This window comes from Chanodichthys erythropterus, chromosome 2, assembly GCF_024489055.1.
Source record: "Chanodichthys erythropterus isolate Z2021 chromosome 2, ASM2448905v1, whole genome shotgun sequence".
NCBI classification, from domain to species: Eukaryota; Metazoa; Chordata; class Actinopteri; order Cypriniformes; family Xenocyprididae; genus Chanodichthys; species Chanodichthys erythropterus.
The window spans coordinates 7,823,872-7,842,116 of record NC_090222.1 but is presented as its reverse complement, the minus strand read 5'-3'; the positions used below and the strand labels follow the sequence as shown (position 1 = coordinate 7,842,116).

General features: G+C 40.4%; 1 protein-coding gene across 20 annotated transcripts in view; it reads left to right on the top strand.

The window, feature by feature from the left end:
- sox4b (SRY-box transcription factor 4b) overlaps positions 1–18,245 on the top strand; it is a 199,171-nt gene that overhangs the window by 121,530 nt on the left and 59,396 nt on the right. For 8 of the 20 annotated variants that reach the window (XM_067400629.1, XM_067400582.1, XM_067400573.1 and 5 more), the window contains one exon: positions 1,482–8,114. The exons of 9 other annotated variants lie outside the window; for them this stretch is intronic. The gene's annotated coding sequence lies outside the window, so the exon portion shown is untranslated. Of the gene's footprint in view, positions 1–1,458; positions 8,115–18,245 lie in introns of those variants that run through there. 3 more of the 20 variants (XM_067400514.1, XM_067400620.1, XM_067400539.1) reach the window with 2 other exon arrangements.

Here is an 18,245-nt window from a genome sequence, read left to right as displayed (position 1 = left end):
GTGTTGCATGGCATGTTTGTGAATTTTGGGGTGAAGCTATCAAGATAGGGGTGTGATTCTCTTTGGGTGGGGGCATGGTGATTTCCAGCCTGATCTTGTTGTTAATACGTAGGTTTTAATACTAGGGGTTGCACAACTACTGATTTCTGCTAGTCGATTTCTAATCAAAACAATACTCGAGTTACTCGACTACTCGTGGTTCATAAATGAAAAGACATGAAATAGTTCTTATCAATAAATGTTTATCCATTCATAGCCTAATGCAACAATTATAAGTAAACTCTCAAAACTTTATAATTATGACATTACATATTTTAATTTTCATGTAGCCTAACAGATTAAAGTCAAATAAACCCGCGATAACCCGGGTTGCGTCAGCAGACGTGTATCGACGATAGCCAGAGATACTGTCAAAAGCATCAAATATTAGCAATATTACGAGGATTTGGTATTTCCATGTAGGCCTGTTACATTCTTCTAATCTATTATTATTACTATTAGATTAGGCTACTTTTATTATTAAATTAATATTAATAAATTTGCCCGCAATAATTTCATAGCACATCTAAGTGACGTGCTGTGAGGATAATAAAAGATTAGGCTATTAGCTCGTCTTTGAAAACGTTTTAAACATTTTTAGGGCTATTATACAATGAATTATAGGCCTATAATTAAAATTATTAATAGTCTATAATATTTCCCTAACACTGACTGCAGTCACCAATGAAAAGTAAGAGATACTTCAAGCACTGACTTAAAAAATACAACCTGTTTAACACGAAATACTATTATTCTCATTTGTTTCACTATATGTACGGGCCACAAGAAAAAATAATGGAATAAATTAGGAAGATTATATACCGTTATCAGCATGTTATGTTGAAAGTCGTCTCTGAGAGAATATGGTCCGTTAATGCAGCGTCAGACAGCTCCGTCACTTTTTACTTTCACTTTGAATACTGACCGTGGTTAAGCTTTCACCGGCATAACTCTTGCGCAAAGTTTGCACGTTGCTTCTTGAGTGATATCCATTGGCTCCCCTTTTTGGTTTAAAACGGAAAGATTTACAATATTGTGACATATCTCTTTATTTAAAATTCATTTATGGTTAATGCACGCTCGAGTAGTCGATTGTTTCCGACAGCGCCGACTAGTGGTTGAAGTAGTCGATCTCTCGACTACTCGACTAGTCTATGCAAGCCCTAATTAATACGTAACTTTCTAAGTCACAAAACGTAAATTTTTGTACATTTAGAAAGGTGCTAAAGCGTACAGTACTGACATAATTATAGCACTAAAATGTAAAAAATACTTGTGTTTTTATAGCGAAAAAACATAACATTTTTATGAATCTTTCATGTCCTAAAGATATATGTATAATTTCTTTTTTATCATTTTGTAGATAAATGTAAGATCCCTAAACCCCATCCCGAGCCTAAACATAACCATTTTATACAGAATGTATAATGTCTTTTATACAGACTGTGATGGTCGCTGCTGCCGAGAATGAAGATGAAGACTGATGGATAAAGGGCTGAATTCGGATCTGTTCCTTACAAACATATGGATTCTAAAGATATGGAGTACAGCTAACAAATAAAATGGATGTGATTTGTGAATTTATGTTGTGCTTTGGTGTATCTTATGGTTGTATTGTCAGTCACTGCATAGGAGAAAACGCCTTCTGTGTCGCACAGAAAACAAACTAAATATTACAAAATGGTTAAACATTTACAGACATTTCATTCATAAGGTTTCAAATTGTAGTCTTGTTTAACATTATGTAATCCCCCGAAACGAGTTTGCAGCACAAGTCACAAACAGAAATGTTATTTCATACTAAGTAGATGAGTAAACTGCTTTCAATAATTTTTAACTAAAAACATGTATTGATATGACAATAGAAAACAACAGATTTAAAACATTAATGCCACGATTTTAATATTAATACATGGGAAATCATATACTTTCACACTTTATGTCTCATGATTTACATTTTATTGCTGTAAATAGCCTAAATATGTGTGTATTTTTATGTTTTAGTGCTATAAATACGTCAATGTTGTACGTTTTTGTGTGTATGAAAATGTAAGTAAATGTATGTGTGGTAGAACCACACTTTACGTAAAAATGCACACGTATTCTCATGAGATCACGTGATTTCAAATGTCAACAATGTTTCTCAGAAATTGCTCACTGCACCTTTAAATTACACTTTGATATGAAACAGTTGTGTACTCAGTTTACTTCTGGTACACTTTAAAGTATACTTTTATAAACTAAAAAGTATTGAAATAGTGCTCATACAAGTATACTAGTACATTGGTATTAACATGCTTACTAGATAAAGTATACTGGGAAAATATACTTGAACTTTATTCAATAAAATAAACTTGAAGTGCACTTCTTTTTTTGTAAAAGCAGTGATGTCCACAGTTGGATTGAACCCAAATGATTAATCTTCAGAGATGATGAAGATTGTAATCTGTCTCATTCCTGGCTGTTAGCTCTCATTTTCAAAACCTGAAACGTAAAAGCACAGTGTATATTGACATTTGCAGGTGTCCGTGTCTCTGTACATTACAGTAGAGGAACCTGTTGCACACATGCATTGTGTAAAGAGACAGTCCGTCCCATTAGAAGATGTCAGAACTTGCTGTCCAACTTGTTCTTCAAAAAACCTGAATCTCTAAGATTGAAGACTGATGTGATATAACATCATGAGGATGAATGATTGTAGCATTAGAATGTCAGCTGCAGCTGAGAGCACAGTGTCTCTTTTGATAACTCTGTCAAATCTAAAGTTCACAGACGGACACATTTGATCACTTCCTTCAATCTACTGCAGATTCACTGCAAAATAATGAGATTCCTGGATGAACTCAGGCTGGTGTTATGAAGACAAGTGTGGCCTGTTTGCAGGAACTGGCTGACTAACAACAGTTTATAAGCTGGAGTTCCCCTTGTGCGAGTGTGTGTTTGTTCAGCACGTTCTCATTATCCGGCTGTTTTACTTATGCTGGGGAAGTGCATGTCAACAGGAGTCTGCCGGAGGGAGACAGGGAGTGTCTGTGTGTGTGTGTGTGTGTGTGTGTGTGTGTGTGTGTGCTTTTGTTTATATTACATTGTGGGGACCAAATGTCCCCATGATGTAATATAAACCTGAGTTCACCTACATCGTGGGGACCAGCCAGCGGTCCCCACAATGTAAATGGGTTTATAAATCATATAGAATGAGTTTTTGTGAAAAAGTAAAAGTTTGCACAGTTTCCTGTGAGGGTTAGGTTTAGGGGTAGGGGCAGGGTAGGGGGATAGAATGTACAGTTTGTTCAGTGTAAAATGCATTGAAGTCTATGGAAAGTCCCCACAATTCACAAAAACAAACATGTGTGTGTGTGTGTGTGTGTGTGTGTGTGTGTGCGTGTACGCGCATATATCCAGCAGGCCCCGTCTGTCAGGTCATTGGGTTTCTTAGAGACTCCAGGGGTGTGTGAAGGTCAGCAGGGAAGGAGGAGGTGTGTGTCGGGTGGCTTGCAGGGTGTTGACAGTGTGTGTGTGTGTGTGTGTGTGTGTGGGTGTGTGTGTGTGTGTGTGTGTGTGTGTGTGTGTGTGTGTGTGTGTGTGCGAGCGGTGCCAGGACAGGAAGTGGAACAGCATGGAGACGCTTCTCCTGTACAAAGCCTGTGTAGCATCAGCGACTCTCCTTTATTAACAGATGCGAATGTTTTTCTGTGTCTGTGTGTGTTTGTGTACACAATGAGACACTGTAGCTGATAGAGTGTCATACAGTCTGTACACAATGAGCTGTTGTTTGTTAGGTTTGTAAAAGAGTCATGTGTGTGATTTATTCTTTCTGCATATTAAAGCTAACTGTAATCCGGTTCACAGATAAATTACTGTGCAAAAGTCATTGATAGTTAAAGGATATTCACTGTTGTTCATGGCACACAAATGCTGTTCAGTGTGTCATGAATGGATTGTGTGGCTGTGTGACCTTTGACCTGGTCTAAGCATCAGTATCCTTGCTGGGTTTGCTTCTAGTGGTTGATTTTTGGCATTTTGTAATTATCAGCATTTTGTAATTACCAGCATTGGCTGTTAAGTTTTTCTTTCCAGTAAGTTTTTCCAGTTTATCTGGCCAATAATAGCAGGATGCACTGAGAATTCAAAAGTTACATGTACTATTTTAGAATTAGTTGCCATTAAAAAAAAAAAAAAAAAAAAAAAAAAAAATTAACAGATTTAATTTTTATCATGTTCTAATAATCTTTTCAAATTGATTCATTTTCAAATAATATGTCTACCTATTTTATAAAAAATTGTATAAAATAACTTGCAGAAATTATGCTTGTGTTATTTACTAAATTAAACGGTGTGATATCATACAGCTTTATTTCAGTCTTTATATGCTCTCTAAGATATTGGCATCAGCCATCAAAAAAGATTCTCTGAATCTTAAACACATTTACAATTTGAATGAAATGTTTTCTGTTTTCTTCTCGCATGAGGGGTTCACAGTGTTTTCAGAGATCTGGTCTTGGTTCATATGGCTGATCAAGAGAAATAGAAACACTTCACGGTTGTGTTTGTGATCTGGTGTCAGTTAGCTCACAGCCCACGCTTTGTCAAATTTTCCAGCACTGATCCAGGACCAGCCTCTGTAGACCCAACACAGCCATCTGAAAAATCATGAAGCTGACTTCAGATCAGCAGCTGATGTGATCACAGATGCAGATAACCGAGCCTCTTCCTGAGGAAGAACGAGCACTAACTGGGTGGCACGAAGGTCTCCTCCAACCGGATGTTTGCAGCGCTCAGTCAGACACCTGCAGTGGGACGCAGACGTCACGTTCAGCACATGAAGATGTTTACTTGGCCTGATGTGGTTGAGATCTGCTGCTCAAGTGAAACCATGTGGGCAGCATGTGGCTCTCTTCCAGAGTTTGCACAATATTTTGAGAAAGGAGAGCACTAGTGTCTAAAATACCAAATTAGACACCTGCATGCTGGTCCAGGTGTTGGTTTGATGGTGGTCTTGTTGGTTTACCCACACAACCATACTATTCACCAGCAAACGTGACTGATGAAGCAGCTTGACCTGCATAGTCGCTGTGTTGAAGATGGTAGATCTTGCAAAGAGCACTGCTGGTCTTTTCATCAGGGCAGTGGGCATGTTTTGTTTTAAGGGTTTTGTTAGAACACATCATGGACGATGGAGGCAGTGCTTCCTCAAAACAATCAAAAACAACACAATACAAATATTATGAAATATGACATTTAAAAGTGTATTGACAATAAAGTATTGTCTTCCTAACAGGTTTAGTAACTTTATAAACACTTTTTAACACTTTATTTTAGTGTCCTTATTACATATGTTACATGTATGTAGTAATATAATATACTACAGTAATAACAGTAAATTATGCATAAATACATGCAACTAAACCCTGAACCAAACCCCTATCCCAACCATATAAGTATATTAATTAATACAACTAAGTACTGTATAATTATACTCCTACAAGGACACCTTAAAATAAAATGTAACTTTTTTTTTTCTTATGACAAAAAAACCTTTCATTTAAATACAATAAATCAATACACAAAAAATGTATGAAGTAATTATGTTTCAAAATGATTAAAATGCAAAAGAACTATAAAGAACAATAAGTAACACTTTACAATAAGGTCCCACTAGTTACCATTTGTTAATGCGTTAACATTAACTAACAATGAGCAACTACATTTGTTACAATTATTAGGCCTATTCTTTGTTAACATTAATTAAAGGTGCCCTAGAACTTTTTTAAAAAAAAAGATGTAATATAAGTCTAAGGTGTCCCCTGAATGTGTCTGTGAAGTTTCAGCTCAAAATACCCCATAGTTTTTTTTTTTATTAATTTTTTTAACTGCCTATTTTGGGGCATCATTATAAATGAGCCGATTCAGGGCTACTGGCCCTTTAGCCCTTTAATTCTCCTGCTCCATGCCCACGGAGTTCGCGCTTGCCTTGAACAGTGCAAAAACAAAGTTTACACAGCTAATATAACCCTCAAATGGATCTTTACAAAGTGTTCGTCATGTATGCGGCATGCATGCGTCGGATTATGTGAGTATTGTATGCTGTTATATTGTTTACATTTGATTCTGAATGGATTTGAGGCTGTGCTCCGTGGCTAGCAGCTAATGCTACACTGTTGGAGAGATTTATAAAGAATGAAGTAGTGTTTATGAATTCTACAGACTGCAAGTGTTTAAAAATGAAAATAGCGACGGCTCTTGTCTCTGTGAATACAGTAAGAAATGATGGTAACTTTAACCACATTTAACAGTACATTAGCAACATGCTAATGAAACATTTAGAAAGACAATTTACAAATATCACTAAAAATATCATGTTATCATGAATCATGTCAGTTATTATTGCACCATCTGCCATTTTTCGCTATTGTTCTTGCTTGCTTACCTAGTCTGTTGATTCACCTGTGCACAGATCCAGATGTTAACTGGCTGCCCTTGTCTAATGCCTTTCATAATGTTGGGAACATGGGCTGGCATATTCAAATATTGGGGGCGTACACCCCGACTGTTACGTAACAGTCGGTGTTATGTTGAGATTCGCCTGTTCTTCGGAGGTCTTTTAAACAAATGAGATTTATACAAGAAGGAGGAAACAATGGTGTTTCAGGCTCACTGTATGTCATTTCCATGTACTGAACTCTTGTTATTTGACTATACCAAGATAAATTCAATTTTTCATTCGAGGGCACCTTTAATAAAAATACAGTTGCTCATTTTATGTTAGCTTAGGTCCATTAAATAATATTAACAGATCAGGGATGTGAATTTTCTGTATTTATACAAATTCCCATATTTTCATCTCTGAAAAGTATGACCCACATGAATTGCGTAACGGGACATTAGCATGTTAGCTAGGGTTCAAAGCGCCAAAAACAAGTAAAAATCTGTGTTGAAAGTGTGTTATTCGGCATTTGCCTGGTACATTTTAATGAATTTTGACAAGCATGGTGGTGAGAATGTGATATGGCTTAGTGCAATTATCAAATAACAACAGTTGTGATGTAATTAAATAAATAGTCTGATGTGCTGCATGTTTTAGAGTATACTGTAACAGCACTGTTTTCAGTTTTAAGTCGCTTATAATTTGCATTTAGGAACACAACATTCGTCATAAGAAATCATTTATAAATCTGTTGTTGTCAACAAAGAGAAGGTCTCCCTGCGTTTTTCCGGCAAAATAAAAGCTCACTGGTTTAACGTTTGAAAATAAAGAAATTAAGACAACCAAATGTTAGTATTGTTAGTAGTGTTACCAGGGTAACTGCCGAATTTCTGCTGTAAGCATATTTTCATTCAGTGCATCTCCTTCACTCCTTCCACCATGCTGCTTATTTTTGTTGCAGTGCTGCACATTTTAACCAGTTGATGGAAAAGTATTCTTAAAATGTATTCTAAAATTTCAAGTTGAATGCGTTCTAAAATTTCATTTTCAAGTGCCAATAATACTGTTTGTTTTCATTATTTTGATATTAAGACAGCTTTGGTCTTTGAATCTGGTTGACTGAGAGGCCTTTCTGTGGCCGGTTGCATAAACTGCTTAGGAATTCAGTAAAGTTTCATGAATTTATGTATTTTTTTTTTTTTTACATTAAAGCTGTACTAGAGCACTGCCTTTGTAATTCTGACTAAATTGTTTGCTTGTCTATTTTGTTTGTCTTCCTATAACCTATTGTACAAATGTCTTATGCTTGTGTAATGGTTATTGTTGTTACAAAGCAACGAGGCGCGGGGTAACACTGAATCTGATGCATCAGCAAACATGGCAAATTGACTTATTTTCATTAATTTATGACTTGACCTAGAGAATGAAAGCTCTAACAGGCAAAAGTGCTGTTTTAGAATTAGTAATGAAGGCTTGAGCGTATATGTTTAGCTATCAACGGCAACTTTGAATTTGTGTTGAAAGACATGTGGTTGTTTCTTATTTATTTACAAACTTGAGCTGTTGAATTTGTATATAAGAAATATCAAACCTGTAGTCGTGTGATTTTTTAAAAAATAAATCAACTTTTTGATGATATTCTAATTATATGACCAACACCTGTATATATATATATATATATACTGGTGTTGGTCATATAATTAGAATATCATCAAAAAGTTGATTTATTTCACTAATTCCATTCAAAAAGTAAAACTTGTATATTAAATTAATTCATTACACACAGACTGATATATTTCAAATGTTTATTTCTTATGATTTTGATGATTATAACTGACAACTAAGGAAAATCCCAAATTCAGTATCTCAGAAAATTAGAATATTATTAAAAGGTTCAATATTGAAGACACCTGTTGCCACACTCTAATCAGCTAATTAACTCAAAACACCTGCAAAGGCCCTTAAATGTTCTTTCAGTCTAGTTCTGTAGGCTACACAATCATGGGGAAAGACTGCTGACTTGACAGTTGTCCAAAAAAGACGACCATTGACACCCTGCACAAGGAGGGCAAGACACAAAAGGTCATTGCAAAAGAGGCTGGCTGTTCACAGAGCTCTGTGTCCAAGCACATTAATAGAGAGGTGAAGGGAAGGAAAATATGTGGTAGAAAAAAGTGTACAAGCAATAGGGATAACCGCACCCTGGAGAGGATTGTGAAACAAAACCCATTCAATAATGTGGGGGAGATTCACAAAGAGTGGACTGCAGCTGGAGTCAGTGCTTCAAGAACCACTACGCAAAGACGTATGCAAGACATGGGTTTCAGCTGTCGCATTCCTTGTGTCAGGCCACTCTTGAACAACAGACAGCGTCAGAAGCGTCTCGCCTGGGCTAAAGAGAAAAAAGGTCTGGACTGCTGCTGAGTGGTCCAAAGTTATGTTCTCTGATGAAAGTAAATTTTGCATTTCCTTTGGAAATTAGGGTCCCAGAGTCTGGAGGAAGAGAGGACAGGCACAAAATCCACATTTCTTGAGGTCCAGTGTAAAGTTTCCACAGTCAGTGATGGTTTGGGGTGCCATGACATCTGCTTGTGTTGGTCCACTGTGTTTTCTGAGGTCCAAGGTCAACGCAGCCGTATACCAGGAAGTTTTAGAGCACTTCATGCTTCCTGCTGCTGACCAACTTTATGGAGATGCAGATTTCATTTTCCAACAGGACTTGGCACCTGCACACAGTGCCAAAGCTACCAGTACCTGGTTTAAGGACCATGGTATCCCTGTTCTTAATTGGCCAGCAAACTCGCCTGACCTTAAATCTTAAACCTTAGAAAATCTATGGGGTATTGTGAAGAGGAAGATGCAATATGCCAGACCCAACAATGCAGAAGAGTTGAAGGCCACTATCAGAGCAACCTGGGCTGTCATAACACCTGAGCATGGAGTGCCATAGACTGATCGACTACTTTTCATGTCCATACTTTTCAGTTGGCCAAGACTTCTAAAAATCCTTTCTTTGTATTGGTCTTAAAGGATTAGTTCACTTTTAAATAAACTTTTGCTAATAATTTACTCACCCCCATGTCATCCAAGATGTCCATGTCCTTTTTTCTTCAGTCAAAAATAAATTAAGGTTTTTGATGAAAACATTCCAGGATTTTTCTCCTTATAATGGGCTTCAATGGGCACCAGACAGTTCAAGGTCCAAATGACAGTTTCAATGCAGCTTCAAAGGGGCTTTAAACGATAACAGATGATGAATAAGGGTCTTATCTAGCGAAACGATCAGTCATTTAAAAAATAAATTAAAAAAGTTTACATTTTATAAGCACAAATGCTCGCCTTGCTCTGTTCCGGGATGCACGTTCGTGACGTCTCGTAATACACAATTACGTTAAAAAGGTCACGCTTGACATAGGCGGAAGTACAGAGTCGTTGTTTACAACTTGAACGTGCAAATACTAACCCTGCGTCTCAATCAGCTCACTAGTTCCCTAGGTCATGAATCAGTATATCATGTAAGTGAATGTGGCTGATTCCCTGATCAGTGCCGTGACTACTGAACTAGGGAGCTGATTGAGATACACGGTAAGTCAAACACCGTTTACAAAAAAAGGTAAAACAACTAATGGTTCTTCCATCCTGTGTTGTCAGTGCCATCAGACTGTCATACCCTTCTCCATCAGAACAAAAACACCTCTAAAGGGGGTCGCACACCGGACGCGCACATTATATACGCATATCCTGATAGAAGAGCTGCACAATGGGAGTGTTTTACATCAACAGGGAAATGTTACATATGCTTTAATATTTCGCACTGAGGTTAGTGGCACAACAGAGCAAAATGAAAGAAAAGGCTACATTTATTATACATTTTTAGACTTTATTCAAGCTGTTAAAGTGTAAAACTAATGTATCTTGCAGCACAGGGTGAAGTCAGTATGTACATTAACGACGATTTGAGAGAAATATAATATACATTTAATGTAAAACAATGTACATTTTGAGTCGTAGCTGGGCACCACGGAAAGGCGCTGAATGTCGCCGCCGGTGTGTATGTAGCGGGTCCCGGCTAGGTCTCCGCTGGCAGATGTATAGATAATCCTCTGATAGGAGTGCTCTGGAAATATTACAAATATCACACAGAAATCAGTGACGCAGGACAACAGTTGCTCATTCTCCATTCACTCGGATTATGTTTATTTTTAACTTCCTTTTAACTTTGTATCTGCAATCATGAATTACTTTCTGTTATTTTTGTCTGTTTTGCATTGAAGCACAGGTTATATCCACATTTGGATAACATGAAGCAATATATTCTTCACAGGTCTTTTCACATAGATGTATACTCACATATTTTCCAAACACTAGCTTATTAAAGTTTGTATGAAACCAAAAACAACCACTTTTCCTTTAAATCCCATTATTGGTCTCTCCTCAATCATGTCTGCATTTCTTCCTTTAAACACATATCTTTGTCCTCTTATTAAAAGAGTATTTTTGTAATAACTGTACATTTTATAAGTGTTCACTTTATACAACAGAATAATTCTCATTTGCAGTTAAGCTGTATTACATTTACACTATAAGAACACAAACTTCATTAATAAACATATCTGCCTCATAACATGGCGTTCAGTCCTATGAACTGAATCTGTATCATAGTAATATTAATGTGCGTGCGCCCTTAAACAAGGCCGCAGCCGTAACTGGTCTTATTCACATTAACATTTTACACTTTTAACATTGTACTACACACATAGTACACTGAAATATCCCACAAATGCCCTGGAGCCGTAAGGAACAAATAAAATAACCAATCTGCGGACGTCGGCCGCCATTCTCTCAACTGTGTACTGTTAAACTTAACTGTTTAAACATTTGACATACTTTTCGCTTACAGAGCACACATCACAGGGGATTCATATGAGCTTATAAACATCTGTAGTCACATTAAAGGTGTGTAACTAACCTGGAAATATTACAAATATCACACAGAAATCAGTGACGCAGGACAACAGTTGCTCATTCTCCATTCACTCGGATTATGAGCTCATCTTGCTCTGTGAAACGCTAAATGCCCCAGTGTGACGCTACTTGCAACTACTGCCACCCTGTGTCCATTTTATGAACTACCTGTCATTATGTGCTTTTCCCATGATCTCTCATTAGTGTTCAATTATATAAATCAGAATGAAATAAAATACTATTGCAACAAAAGGAAAAGAAACAAAAAGTAATAATCTCAACAAAACTTATTTTGTGAGTGTCACATCCACCCCGACAAACAAGAATGGCTCCAGACATTTGTTACAACAACAAAAAAAAACTTTTTTTTTTCTCTAATAAACGTTTGTGGTGACTGGCATGTAATATGTGCATGGCATGTACATTTGTTGTGCGTAAGGCGTAGGCAGGATAAACTGTCTGGTTATGTGTGGCATGAATGGTAGGGGAGGCGAGGTAATCTGTGAGGAAATAGAATCTACATGGGTCTGTATTGAAGGTTGGCCTAATGACTCATAAGTGAACACCGGTCTCGGCCTTCTCTCTCTGGTTGACCTCCTAACCTCTCTATGTGTTTCTTCTGCAGGCCCAGTTATTATAGGAGGATAAGTCAGTCTTTCCTCCCGTATTTGTTCAGCATGTTCAATTTGCTCATCCTCTCCAGGCTGAGGTAGGTAAGTGACATCAGATTGTTCACTTGTCTGTGATTCCTCTCCCACTAATTCCACTTCTCTATCCATTGAGCTTTGTTTATCCTCTTTTTCAGGAGTGTCTTGTTCGGGCTCACTTTCAGGTAAGTTTGTCTCATCCGTGTGTGTATTGTCTCTTTCAGGTGTCTCTCGTCCATCTGGTAAGTATGCGTCCATCAATTCGGTTTCCCCCATCAGTAATGTATCTGGACATTCTTTATGGTTCCTGGTTGGTTTCTTTGGAGTCAGACCAGGCACTGTTGTAGGAGATGACTTTGACACTGGACTTTGTTCTCTTGCTGAGGACACTGATCTGTCATGTCCAACTCGATCATTTCCCATCCTGACTACAGGTGTTCTCAGCCAATAACCTCCTGTCCACTCATCCTCATCATCAGTGTCCGATATTCCATCCTTGTCAGCAGAGTTTACCCTCTGTTGAGGCTGCTTTTGCCTCTGACGGGGTGTTACAACCAAGTCAGATGGCTGTGCTGGGTTCTCAACAGGTAAGTCATTCACTAACAGTAGCAAGTTTCTGTGTATGGTTCTGTTCCTTGCATTTGGGTCTCCTTCAGGATGAATGACATATACCGGATTATCTGAGATCTGCTCTCTCACCACATAGATCCTCTTCTCCCAGTATGAGCGTAGCTTCCCGGGTCCACCTCGCTCACCCATGTTTCGAACCAGTACTCGATCTCCTGGTTTGAGGACCACACCCCTCACCTTTTGATCATAGTAGGACTTGTTCTTTGCACTTGATGACAGGCTGGATTTGTTTGCAATCTTGTACGCTTCCATCATCCTTTTTGACCATTTATCCACATATTCTTTATGTGTCACAGGTTCGGTGTTTCCCAACAATCCAAACAAGAGATCCACGGGGAGACGGGGGTGTTGCCCATACAGCAGGTAATGAGGTGAGTATCCGGTGGACTCGTGGCGAGTACAGTTATATGCGTGTATCATTTGTGGCAAATGTTCTTTCCATCTCTCCTTTTCTCTGTCTGTCAGTGTCCGTAACATTTGCAGCAGTGTGCGGTTGAACCGCTCAGCGGGATTACATTGCGGATGGTATGGGGATGTCCGTGAGTGTCCGACCCCTGACAGGCGTCCCAGGGTGCGGAAAAGGTTGTTCTCGAACTCACGCCCTTGATCATGGTGGAGACGATTTGGGTAACCCAGACGAGGTATGTAGTCGTTGTATATCCGTTCAGCTGCAGTTCGTCCCGATTTATTTTTGGTTGGGTAAGCCTGAGCAAATCTGGTGAAATGGTCTATCACTACCAGAATGTATTCATAGCCCCCTTTGCTTTTCTCCAGATGTAAGTAGTCTATGCAAACCAGATCAAGAGGGGAAGCAGAAGTCAGGCCACCCATCGGCGCGCGTATGTGTGTGGTGGGTTTCTTTTGTTTTATGCAACTGCATTTTCTTGTGACATACTCCTCTATGCATCTCTTCATCTGTGGCCAATAGAAACGTTCTCTGGCGAGATGGAGCACACGTTCTGTACCAACGTGCCCCATGTTGTCATGGAGATGTTTTAGAGCAACTGACCGGTACTTGGTGGGTAGGACTAACTGTTTTCTCTCTTGTGTTTGGCGGTACAGGACTCCATTCTCCAAATGTAATTGACTCCACTCATGAAGAAGCTTGCGAGTGAGCCCACTCACTGACCTTCTGACCTCATCGGTGAGAACATTATTTGCCTCTTTTAATGTCATTATTTCCCCTATTCCAGGGTCCTCTCGTTGGGCTTTTGCCAGCTCTTCATGGCTTATTTTGGGCAAGAGTGAATGAGGCTGTGGTATCACATCAGCAGAGGAGGTGTAAAGTGCAGCTATCCATGCTACATCTTTCTTTTGGGCTGCTCTACTCCCTTCCCAAGTCGCATGCAGCACATCCTGAGACAGCTCCTCTGTGCATTTTGCCACATAGTTGTCAATATCAAGTGGGATGCGTGAGAGCGTGTCGGCATCTATATTGTTTTTTCCAGGTCTGTATTTAATATTGAAGTGGAACTCTGACAATTCTCCGACCCAGCGATGTCCAACTGCATTGAGTTTCGCAGTGCTCATGACGTAAGTCAGCGGATTGTTATCAGTGTAGATGGTGAAATGTGGAGCATAAAAGAGATAGTCTCTAAATTTCTCACACACTGCCCACTTCAGAGCAAGGAACTCGAGTTTTCCGCTGTGGAGTCGGTAGTTCCTTTCAGCAGGTGTCAGAGTTCGTGATCCAAATCCGATGACTCGCATTTTTCCACACTGTCGCTGATAGAGGATTGCGCCGAGCCCTTTCTCCGAAGCATCCGTGTGTAGGACGAATGGCTCCTCGAAGTTGGGGTATGCGAGGACTGGGGGTTGGTCAGCATATTGACGAGCCTTTCCAAGGTACATTGGTGATCAGCCTTCCATATGATGGGTGTTTTGGACGGGAGTTGTGGACCCTTGGACTTGCTGTGACGTGGAAGGGGTTGGGGCATGGAGGACTTACATTGGAGCAGCTCATATAATGGCTTTGCTATTTTAGCAAAGTCCTGTATGTAGGAGCGGTAATAACTCAGGAAGCCAAGAACCCGTCGGAGATCACCAACTGTTTGGGGCGTTTTGGTTTTTAAAGCCATCACTGCCTCTAGGTCTTTGGGATCAATTCGAACTCCCTCGGCCGACACCAAGCGTCCAACATAGCGAACCTCCTTCTGAAACATCTCGCACTTTTCTGCCCGTAGCTTCACTCCATGATGCTGCAGTGCTTGGAGGACCTTGCGAATCACCTCCACATGGTCACTGAAAGATCTGGAGTAACAAAGTAGGTCATCCAGGTACGGGATGCAGTACTCGTCTCTCAGAGAGCCTAACATCTCCTCCATGCTTCTTTGAAAAGCTGCAGGTGCGTTAGAAAGTCCAAACGGAATCCTTACCCATTCGTAAAGCCCCCAGGGAGTGATGAAGGCAGTGAGATGGCGCGACCCTTCTGCCATAAACCCCTGGTGGTAAGCTTTACCTTGGTCCAGTATGCTGAACATTGAGTACCCACCTAGTGTATCTATCAAATCCTGTATTCGCGGCAGTGGATGTCTGTCAGGTACGGTTTTTTGATTTAGAAGACGATAATCTATGCAGAGACGAAGAGTGCCGTCCCTCTTCCGCACACATACAACCGGGGCAGAATAGGCCGACTTAGATTTCACTATCCAACCCTTTACAAGAAGATCTTGAATGTAAGCTTTTACTTCTTTAAACAGTGGTTTGGGTATGGATGTGTACGCTCTCTGCACAGGAACATCGTCTTTGAGGTTGATCACCATTTGCAAATTTGGGATACAGCCAAGGTCATTTCCATCCTTAGCAAAGGCGTTTGACTCCTCATGAAGCATCTTTCTAGCAACCTCTTGCTGTTTTTCCTCCAGATGGCTGAGGTTTACAGGTGGGTCCCACAGAGGTAGATCTGAGTTGCTGACCTGACTGGTGGTTACCTGACTGACAGTTGCTGCCGGCTGTGATTTGTCCAGGATATCCGCCTCCACGACATTCTCAACACGCTGCAGGATCCCTAAAGCTGTTTTACGTGGTATTGTGATGTCATGATTGGTGTTATTACCAACTGGAATGATGACATGCGGTTTTATTGGGTTCTGGATTTCAAACAAACCTGGCCCTGTATCCCACTGTCCAGATGGTAGGCTGTCTTCATCTGTTTCGAACAACACCAATCGGGTAGAAGCATCCATGTTTGAGGGAACCCGACACCTCACCCACAACACTTGACCAGCTGGGAGCACGATATCCTTGGCACCTGTTCTTAAGCGTCCCTGCTGCATAACTGGCTTTGCTGTCTGAATAAAGTTGACAAGAGCTTCAGCTGTTTCTTTGGGAACAGATATGGCATTGCTAAGAAGGCTAGCAAGTACTGGCACTAGTCTCTCTGGTTGCCCACAAATTAGCACTTCTAAAACATTAAAGCCAATCAATGGTTTATCCATGGGGTAGCTGCTGATGAGGAATGGGACACTCATAGACAGGTTGGGGTCCAAATTCCCTGGTAAGTTCACTGTAATAGCTACCCACCCATCATAGGGAATGAGACTACCATTTGCAGCACTAACCTTCAGTTCCTCCTCCCCTAAGATCTCAGAAACTGAGTGAATACTGAGGTCAGGTAGGTACTTTTCTTTCCAGGCACGACTGACTATACTGACTTGGGAACCCGAGTCGAGCAAAGAAGTGACTGCTAAGCCATTTAGATAGCTCTGAACTAGGGCCTTTTTTCCAATCAGGCTAGCAACAGCTCTAGCTTTAGCTACACGTGGTGACTGGGGAGGGAGCTGAACTACTTGGTTACAGTGACTTAATGTGTTTGTCGTTACTGGGGTTGAAGGTGAGGAGGGGCATGTTTTGTCATTGTTGACCTCACTTTCAGGTTGGGACTTATTTCCAGACCCGGCCACTAGATGTCCCTCTCCAGTGCCCGATTGGAGTTCCCCTGTCTCTTTGATCGCTTTAGGCAGCCTGCTGCGTGGTGTCCTTCCTCCCCACATGTGAAACAGTGTTTACAGTCTTGTCTGTCTTGTTCCACGCAGCTTGGACAACCATAGGGTTTTCCACGTCTAAAGTGTGTCCTATTTTGACTGTACTGGCGCCCATTGTGAGTTAGCTGTTGTTGGTTTTGTTTTTGCATGGTCTCAACCAGTCTGGTGAGCTCCTCTACTTTGATCGTGAGGTCTCTCAGAGGATCTGGTTTTGTTTGCTTTGACTTGGACCCTATACTCTCTGACTTTGTGCTAGGTGTCTTTACCACATCCGACTCAAGCTGTGCACTGTGCGCATTTGTTACAGTCTGTCGGCGGGACGAGCCAAGTCTTTTCATTCTCTCATTTTCTTCACTAGTGATTTTCATCACATGACGCAGAATCATCTCATCAGTGACCCCACTGTTTGTCAACAAAGGTTTGAGCTCTCTGCGTATGTCAGTGTGTTTGTGTCCAAAGCCTTGATACACAGTATGTAGGAAAACATATTGCACTGTAGTTGCAGAGTATTTAATGGTAGTGTCAGCCAGTTTTGATGTCCATAGGATACGTTGTTTTAAGCCTATCAAACGATAGAGAAATTGTTGTGGTGTCTCGTTCTCATCCTGTTTCGTACACATCAACTCTTGGAATAATTCTGTGCTGTTTTTTTCTCTTAGGTGAGTTTGGAGAATTCCCTTAAGTTCAGCCACTGCCATGTCGTCTTTGTTTATCAGCATCTCTTTGAATATGCCTGGTCTTATGATTTTGAGCACACCACGAACAATCTCTGAGTCTGAGAATCCTTCTTTGATTCCATCATCTATTTGCTTACAGACATTATTGTAGCTGATATCTGAGGATTGATCACCGATCTGGCCGCCTTGCACTTTGAACTCCCTCCGTGAAAGGTAACTGAGTTCCCTTAAGGACACCATCCCCTCGCGAGCTGACTGAGAGGCCTGCTCACCCAGTGGGTTTCTGTCTAGTTGGTTTGACAGGACTGAGGATGAGGGCATATGTGTCTGTGACGGCGACGCATGTGCTGGTATACACTGTATGAGTTTCTTGCTAAGCTCCTCATAGCTAGCGAGCGCTTTAAGCAAATCAGCATTCGACGTGTCATGTACATTTAACGTTGTAACCTCAACTGAGCCTGAATCTGGTTCGGCAACACCACAAGGCAATGTAGTACTGACTAGAGTAGGTGTGTGTCGACGCTGCGGGTGAGTGTCAGTGGTGATTTCAGGGGGTGTTCGGATAGAAACAGAACCCTCAGCAAAATCAACAAGATCGTCAAACTTATCACCACTCTGCCCAGTATGTAACTCAGAATCACCCTTTACATTTAGAAATGACATAACATTACGACATTTTACTATATCATCAATAGTATCTTTTAACATCAGCAACTGAACCATTCCCTCGTCCTCTGTCTCAAGTAACTGCTTACTGTACACGAACGAGTTGATGTGATCGTAGCATTCCTCCTGATCTCTCTCCACAAGTTCTGACTGGTCCATGTCCGACACTGGATTCACCGCTCCGGCGACCCGAAGAAGCTCTTCAGCTGTCAAG